The sequence below is a fragment of the Eutrigla gurnardus genome, assembly GCF_963514095.1.
Source record: "Eutrigla gurnardus genome assembly, chromosome: 18".
Lineage (NCBI taxonomy): Eukaryota > Metazoa > Chordata > Actinopteri > Perciformes > Triglidae > Eutrigla > Eutrigla gurnardus.
The window spans coordinates 17,717,350-17,726,882 of NC_139929.1; the positions used below are offsets into that span (position 1 = coordinate 17,717,350).

The window sequence follows — 9,533 nt, forward strand, 5'->3', positions numbered from 1 at the left end:
CCTGATGGGTTCAGCGCCTCAGATGTTAGGTGTTAGTGTTGGAAAAAACGATCAGGCAGGCAAGCAGACGAGAGGGGCTGTGCTCCCAGATATGATTGCGCCTCAAGCGAACCTGTCTGTGGGTGATAAGCGTCGAACGCTGAAGCACTGGGTTGCTTACGAGCATCCAGTATTTAACTGTAGCTCCACACTAGCTCTCCCTAGTTGGTAATACTGGGTTGTTAAGAACTATAGTAGCCTCCTCGGATCAAGGACAGCATTGTGGTACAACTTTGGTAACAAACATCGCTTTTGAAAAACAAAGAAAGTACAAGAAATCAAATACTGCTGTTTAAAGCTCCATTTAAATCCTGTTTACTGATTTACATTTGGTGTAGTGTCCTGGTTATTATCTGCTGTTTGTAGAATTCCCATTTTATGTTTTGCATGTATACATTATACACATTAAGCACCAATTTTCATCTGAATACAAATGAATTGTGTGAGTTCTTATGAATGCTCCCCCGAGAAACATGCAGGGTAGAAAATAATCAGATGGACTGATTGCAGTGGATCTCTGCTTGCGGAGGTATATGTTTGACCAATGGAATTGTTTGCTCCCACTGATGTCATGCCTACCTCCAGGTAGCTTGCGGTCAAAAAGGGGGGAACATCTTATCAGCTTGTTTTGTCAACATCTAATTATTTTAAACATCACCATGACAACGACAACCAAATAAAGGAGAATTTGCCGCTGAAAAGAAAAAGAAAGGAAAAAATGGAGAAAAATGTGAAGCATGACGATAGTGAGAATGTACTATAGGAACACAATGGTTTTGCAGGTGACGTGTTTCTAGCGATGCAACTCCATATCGGCCCCTTAGATCTTCTCCATCTGGACAGGTTGTCGTTGTGTGGAGTGGACATGACTGGACCGGATGTGCGGTGAGAAATTGCTTTCATTCCATTTGAATGAAATCTGGATGCGACCTGGAAGCACTCCTGATCCAGGTTTCTCGTCAGTCTTTGGTTCAGCACATAGTGGTTGAGAAGTTGAGGAATCATGACTCAAATGCACAGAGATACTAAGAAACATGTCTGAATAACTAGGTTTCTCATGATCTTTAACATCACATCCAGCATAATAATCAAAACCAAGATACGACTCAACAGAGTATGTTAGTGCTCATGTAAACCCACTCTTTAAATGGCCATATTCTGTAAGCCTGCTATTCCTGCAACATGCAATGTATTTGTCCCCGTTGTTAGCGCTAGCTGTGAGTATTCATTAAACAAATGCATCGATGTAACAAGAGAACTGTAATTTTGGGCAGTTTTTGATAGTAGAGCAGTTTAAAATAGATATTAGATGAAGCTTCACACCTCCAACCACAACAAGTGATTTAATTGTAACCGTTTGGGTGGAAAACTGCTCATGCTGTGTGCAGCATGAAATCAGATTAGGTTAGCTCATGGGAAAGAGTTTGTTTGGCTGCACCAAAACAGATATACCAGCTGCTCAAGGAGTGTTTGCTGTAGTATTAAAACACACTTGTTGCCACCACCAGTCACCATCTGTGTCATCAATCTAACAAATACAATCTTAAAGATTACAAGTTTAATATTTGTTTTAACAAAAAAATACAAACATAAGAAAAAAGCTTCTCTGTTACCCTGAATACTGCCTTCAAATGAGGAGGGAGGCTGGGGGAGGGGTTATTCCCTGAGGTAAACTGCTTGCTGCAACATATGAAAGACAAACAGTGCAGAAATTGAAAGAGCAGTGTGAGGTCTCAAACACTCATGTAGTGTCGGGGGAATTAGCCCCTGAAGTGAGTCTCCGAGCAGCACAAACACACATATCCTCGTTTTTTACTCTTTAAAAAAAGAAAATGACACACTAGAGCCGTCCAGAGACCACCAGATGTCGGCTCCGAGTAATAATTTGCTTTAATTTATAAAATTGTGCCTTTTCATTGTCATTTAAAAGTGTACATCTACAGATGGGGACCATTTGTGCCAATAAAACAACTTGGGTCAACTTCTCCCACACATGTTAACTTTGGCCCAATAGAAACTGTGATACCATTGTGACACATCACGTCATTAATCAACTTCTCCAAGTACATCTTCCTCATATTCATACTGGGACAAGTAGGGAAGTTGTTCTCTGACCGGTATCTTCTTCTCTACATTGAATTGTGGATTGTAACATTTCATACAAGCTTGATTATCTCACCACTTGCTGGTCCAATCAAAGCCAGCCAGAGAACTTTTGACCAATGGGATGCAGCCAAGGGAACATGTGTTTTCTTGTGCCGAGAGAGTGTGCTTGTTATTGGGGTCAGCGTACGCCGAAATGGGACTCTCTTGAACTTTATATTAGCAGCTAGCTCCACCCGGGTCACTAATGTAAACTGGAAGCAGCCGGACATTAACAACAAGTGCATGGCTTTTATTAGATAAATATAGTAATTTTAGATAAAATAAACAACGCAGTGATTTTCATAAGGTTGAGCTACCTAAACCCAGAGACTTAACAGTCTAACAACTCACTGATTCTTAGGAATTTGGATCAAACATGTCCCACTAAGAAAAGTGCTAATTCTGTTGGAAATTTATAACATTTTCGTGGATAAAAATAATCTAGGTTATAATCAGGGGGTCCTTTGCACAAATGTAAGGTTATTTTATTGGTTTATTTTTAATTTGTATTCATTTAATGATCACATGCTGGCCCATTGCCTACAAAATCAGTTGTCCTCGGATAGAATAATCATTTCAACTTGATTAAAAAAAACAAAAAGTAATAATTTAATTAAATAATATCTTTACCACATGAAAGTGTACATTGTTATATGTATTAAAAACTACAAAAAGGTGAGTTTTGAACAATATTTACAATTATTTGTGGTTGCTCAAAATGTGTCCCACATCTTCGTCACCACCGTCAGATATTTATAAAAAGCAATAATAATCAGGCAACTACAAGGTCTACTACATTCCTGAGGACCCCCTTTTCAAACCTTCAGCTCTACTGCATGCTTCAAGATCACTCAAGCTCCTGTAAGTTTGCTATTTTCTCTTAAACTTGTTAATATTTTTGGACACTGTTACTGTCGCAACCATAACATGTCAACACCGTCTCTTTTGTATAAAAAATATTAAATTAGATTATGACATAAATGTATACTTTTAAAGAAGAGGTTTGAAGTAGCTAGCAACAGAGGGGAAACAAGATGGCTAATGAAGACCTCTTGCATATCATATGAAAGAGTAGGTTTTTGTCACCACCGTCAGGTTTTCTGTCTGACGGTGGTGACGTACAGTCTGACGGTGGTGACAAAAACCTCCAAATGGTCCTCAACGGAGGCTAGAATATAATTGTTGATCACAATAAATACCAATATGACCTGTAATGTTTCATTAACCACTTTTATATTTTTATTCGTAAGACATGCCAATGTCAGTACCATTAAAATGCTAAGCTGATGCTTGAAGTCCTAAGAGAAAATGGTGTCGTCAAGTCCAGCAAACTGGAGGATAGTTTTGAACTTGTCTGCTGTTCACAGACAAGCGAGGCATGTCTTCTGCGCTCCTGCACCCGGTGTCTCCACAAACATACACTTCCCACACCACAGCAAGATCAGACCAATGTTGAATGGCAGCAATGGGAACGAGTTAAGGGTCAAACAGCAGAAGGGCTCCACTTCAACACAAGACTTGTGATGCACAGTGGCACGCTTGGAGAGCTTATCCAACAATATGAAGACAAACTGAAGACAGAAACAACAACACACGTGTGCTCAGTTCAGAACCAGGCCAGAGAGTACAGGAGCATGATTGAGAAGTGCAATGATAGCACAGTAATTGTGCATGTAGACTTTTCTGAGGCGTGGAAATGTAAGTATAGTTCTGAGGTACAGTCATGCCATTTTGGTCAGAACCTCCCACAGCTCAACCTGCACACTGGCATGTACTATACAAAAGAACAGAAGACAGGCTTTTGCACAGTATCAGAATCCAAGCGACAAGATGCGTCTGCCATTTGGACTCACATGGAACCAGTCCTGACAGATATTCGTTTAAATTTTCCAAAAGTTGATACTATTCACTTTTGGTCTGATGGCCCCAGCAAGCAGTACAAGAACAAGAAAAACTTTTCTCTCCTCTGCAGTGTCCCTCCAACTCTAGGCTTCAAGAAAACAACCTGGAACTTCTTCCCCACCTCTCATGGGAAGGGAGCCCCAGACGGCATTGGAGGAACTGTGAAAAGGTCTGCAGACAGCCTTATACTGCGGGGGAATGACATTGTGAATGGGAATATCTTCCATGAGATGGTTGGCAGAAGCCTCTGCAGCACTAAGCTCTATATCATTACTGAAGCTAACATGCAGCCATATGATGCACTCCTTTCTCAACCCCTAAAACCTGTACCTGCAACAAGGAAACTACATCAGGTCACACCAACACACCGACACGACTCTGAGATCCATTGCAGATCACTGTCCTGTTTCTGCAGTGAGCCACAGATGTGCAAGTGTTTCAGCCCAACATTATTCCAGTTGACTGCCAAAACACCAATGGTACAGGTTGAGGATGATGGTCCTATACCAATGCAAAAGAGGAAAGGTCCTTTGGAAATGTTGATGGAGGAAATGGAACGGGAGGAAAGTGAGCAGGAGGAAATGGAATGGGAGGAAAGTGAGCAAGAGCCAACAGAGCAAGAACCACTGACCAAGAGTCACTGCATGAAAAGTGGGATTTTCGTCAGTTAGCGGCCCTGTAAATTGCCGTGGAAGTTCAGGTTTACGACTGCACACGGCAATTTGCAGGAAACACCGAAAACTGACGTGAATTGCCGGGAATTGACGTGGGCCTTGCTTGGCAGTTGTCCCCCCATGACCCCCCTCCCCGTAATCCTAGGGGAGGCTTTAACATGTAAATGAAAATGCTGTGAGCTATACAAATGCAAATCAGGGTAGCAGGGGGAGTTTTCCCCCAGGTGACATTTTTCTGAAAGGTGTTAACTTCATTTCATCTTCATTCAAAGATATAACTTCATTTCATCTTCATTCAAAGATACACAAAACAATTTGCTTCAACAATTACTTTTAATCAGGCTTTGCCACAAAGGTAAAATGTACATTCATGCAAACAACATCACAGTCTCCTAGAGCTCAACCACTGTGCATAGTGGCATGACTACAGTGACCCTTTCTTTGGTCTTGCTTAAATGCACAGTGGATGTGTTAACCACACATCTCCCAGCAATGCGCTCAACAGGCAGAAATTATGCTGGGTATGACGTGTCTGTTCCCTGCAAGCTCCAAACTTCTATTGGCTTTCCATAAAAATGTCTGTCCGGATGGGGATGAAGCCAGGAAACTTGCGCAATAACATGTTTAAATGCAGTACCTTTTGACACAACATTAACAACTATAAACTGCTTTATAATGGCTGGTCGTAGTTCTGCTAGAGGGTCAAGGATGGGTTCCTCAAAACTATTAGTGTTTCCACACCACTTAGCATATACATATGCTGACCTTTCTGCTCTAGACCCATCAATTGAGTAAGTTACATTCAGATGTTACCCGTTTGCATGTCATGGCAAAACAGTCAACGTCAGTGACACAAGGGTACATTTGATGATACATTGTCAACATTGCATGTCTGTCAGGCTCATCCAAGATTGTCTGGTGGAATGGAGACAAAAGCACCACTGTACAGTTTTCTAAGAGAAGTCTTTCTGCTGACACCAACACACTGTGCTTCACATAAAGCATATCAGCTGTGTCATTGCATGACAAAGTCCCAACCATTTGTCTTCCTAAAATACTGGCAAATTCAGCACCATATTCACATGTCCATGGCATATGAAGCTGTTGGCTCTGCTGAAACTGCCTCATAATCTGGACTTCAATTGCCCTATTGTTGTTATTAAACTTTCCCAGTATTCCATTAAAACGCTCAAATGAAAAACACCAAAAAGTGTGTTTCTATCACAGAGCTTCATGGCCACACCGTGCCTGTTTATATCATAGATCTCGTCTCGCGAGTTCTTCCGTGTAACAATGACCTCGCATGTGATTGGACGAGCACGTACGAGGTCACGGGGACCTCGTCCAATCACGTGCGAGGTCGGCATCTTGTCCAATCACGTGCGAGGTCATGGACTCATACGGGCAAGACGGGCATGTTTTTATACCTGTACTCAGAATTTTCACTCCATTTTCTGTGTTTTAACTGCGTTGGTTTCGTGATCTATAATGGCTGGACGGCGTCTCGCATTCAGCTCCCCTTCAACCCCTCTGCATGGACGCGATCAACCACTTTCAGCCAGTCCGCAGACCGGCGAGAAGAATCTGCTGAATGTTATCAGTGGCCTGTCTCGTCAGCTCGCTGTGCTTGCTGCCGATGTGAATGAGCAGTTCGCCGCACTAAACTCCAGGTTGGCTGCTTTGGAGACGAAACAAGTGTGTGGAAGAGACTAACGTTAACTCGAAGAAGAGAAGACGGGTGAACAATCCCAAGATTGCGGTAAGAATATGTTCGGTGACTGCTAGCTAAGCTAAAATTAGCAAAGCAAGCCCAAGCTAAAAGTAGCTTAAAAGCTAATAGTCCAAGCTAAAAGTAGCATAGTAGCCTTGTAAAAGAACAAGAGAGAGTAACCAGTGTAACGTTAAGTTGCTTTGTTAAGTGTACGTTGTTGGTCTTATACAGGAAGCAGTACGCCGTCTTCACAACTCGGAGACGAATTGTAGGCGCTACGAACCGGAGCAAGGGTAAGATTTAAAGAATATGCTTTCATTCTGCTGTATAAGGAAATAGATGCGTTAACAGTAGATACCGATCTTAACTGTTCATTTTGTTTTCACAGACGAACCTCGCCTCATAACGAAGCGGTGACCTCTTACTTGCTCGGAGCTTTGTCCGCAAGTCCGGATTTCTATGACGCTGATAGTGACGCCATTGTGTGTAAGTAACTTTTACTGTTTTCTTCTTCCTTGTTTTAATTTTACTGTGACTTAAGTTTTCTTATTCATACCACTCATTTAATTGTTTTCCAGCTGCCTGTAAGACATTCTATGAAACGGTACGCAGGAGCTTCACACACACACAGCCTGATCTCGCATCGCAGGAGGAAGCTGTGAAGAGGTCAGCTCGGAGTCGTTCCAGGAGAAAGAGGGTAAGATTTATTAGATCCGTTTTTGGTCAATGTGACCAAACCTACCTAAACCTATTTTTCAGGTGCATTAATAGATGTGTTGTGTCCATGCGCAGTGCATCGCGCAGTACTGATTGTCTTTATTGATTGTTTTACAGCTGCTGGAAGCGAGACGGAGTGTGCTTGCTGGCGATGAGGTGGACCGTTGGAAGTGCGCCACCACAGACATGATGTCTGATGAGGAGGACGGCGTCGTTGGCGGGGTGTCTGGATGGATTGTGCGACAGCCAGGAGCTCACCGAGCTCTGTGCGACTCTACAGTCGTGATTAGAGAAGACTCCCAAGTACAGGGCCACGCACAGCAGGCGGCTGTAAAATTGACCAAATTCGGACAGAATGTCGCCAGTTAATTTGTTTGTTGTGTGGGCAAATTTGTACAGTTGTGTGTTGTGTTGTCAATAAAGCTCTTTCTTTGAATACTTCCTCCTGGCAATTTTTCCTTTCCTCAATAAATTCATTCATATTTATATTTATAAATATATAAATAAATAAAAATAAATATGTGTGTGTATATATATGTATAAATATACATATATATATATATATATAAACATATATATATAAACATATATATGTATGTATGTATGTATATATATATATGTATATATATATAGTGATAGATCTGCTAACCAATCACTAGTGATTATTCTTGTTTAAAAGACCCAGTGTGACCAATAGTAACACATCTGCCAACTAGATGTGTTACTATTGGTCACACTGGGTCTTTTAAACAAGAATAATCAAAACAAGAATCATCAAAGCTGTGGTTCGTTTTCGACAATTTTCGGCACAGACGAACGCGGCGTTCGCAGCCTGTAAATTGTCGTTAACTCCCGAAAATGAGGGAGATTTCCGGGCGTTTACAGGGACGAAAATCCGACTTTTCATGCAGTGAGTGGTCCTGATGGGGCTGTGACAGAACTATCTGCTGATGTAGTTCATTGCGGAGATTGGCTTGCAGTAATTTATGACCAGAACTGGTGGTTAGCAAAGGCTGTCACTGTCCATGCTCATCATCAAGATGTGGAAGTGGAGTTTTTCCACCCTCATGGGCCCAACACACGATTCTATCCAAAAAGAGGTGAAAATGATATGTGCTTCATACCATTTGACCATATTCTGGTCAAACTTGTGGAACCGTCATCACCAGGTCGTGCAAGCAGGACGAGGGACATATACAACCTGTCTGATGAAGTCATGGACTTCATAGAGGAGAAACATATACACCATATACTTCCTGATAAAGCTAAATGAGTGATGTAAAACAGTCAGGGAATACTCACAGGAGTTCATATTTGAATTATTATTATTATTGTGCCAGATGTGTTTTGTCGTATTTACATAGAATGCTTTCTGTATTTTGAAACATTTCAGTTTATGGAAAAGAGACTGTAAGACGTAGTTATTCATTTATCTGTTCTTCACGTCCAATAAAATTATACAGTTTATAGTCTATTATTATGAGGTCAGCTGAATTCTATCTTATTGCCACAAGTAATGATACATTTTTTTTTACTTATGATGATTATTAAGTGGTACTTTTATTAATGATAGCCTATTGCTAGTGGAACCTATATGTGTCTTATTGAATGTTTGCCACAGTGCCCACAATTGTTATTTGTTATCTGTTCTTCACGTCCAATATACAGTTTACAGTCCAGTTTACAGAAGATTCTAATGTATTATTTTAGGGCACTAAATGACAGTTTAAGATGATGTCAGTGATGCATTATACATTATTCCTACTGGTTATGACTTTATTTTTTACTATGATTTGATATTTGATGATATGAGGATGGAATACTTCTAATAATGAGGTTGCTTAATTGTACCTTATATTCCTTGAAAAATGTTTATCACAGTGCTCAGGATTGTTATTTTATGGACCAAAAGTTAAATAAAGTTGTTAAGCAAGAAGCTATTGTTGGGGTTGTAGCGGGAGCAGATTTGGTTATCAACAGTTATTAATGTCAATATGATTATCAATATTAATAATTATATTTAATATATTATCATAATATAATCATGAATAAACGGGGCACCACCCTGGGGTCAGGGAAAAGATAACCTAAAACTGTTTTCAGTCTCAATATAAAGGTTTTATACGCACATGCCAAGGATCGTGCTCATTGGCATAGAAGCATAAAAACAATCTAACAATTAAAAAGCGTGAAATTGAAGCACTAGCCTTCACAACCTGCTGTTATCCGGTGACACATACACAACAAGCACAAGAGACCGCTAGTTATAATATAATAAGATTTATTAAAATCAGTAATAGTGATCACAATCAATAACACTGCAATTAACAAAGCCTTATTACCTA

At 40.6% G+C, this 9,533-nt stretch overlaps 1 long non-coding RNA gene across 1 annotated transcript; it reads left to right on the plus strand.

The window, feature by feature from the left end:
• The first annotated feature begins 6,176 nt into the window (after nucleotides 1-6,176).
• Nucleotides 6,177-7,168, plus strand: LOC311029103. Its single transcript, XR_014598853.1, has 4 exons — nucleotides 6,177-6,519; nucleotides 6,703-6,764; nucleotides 6,860-6,957; nucleotides 7,050-7,168. It is a non-coding gene; the product is annotated as an uncharacterized lncRNA (long non-coding RNA).
• Nucleotides 7,169-9,533: the final 2,365 nt, after the last annotated feature.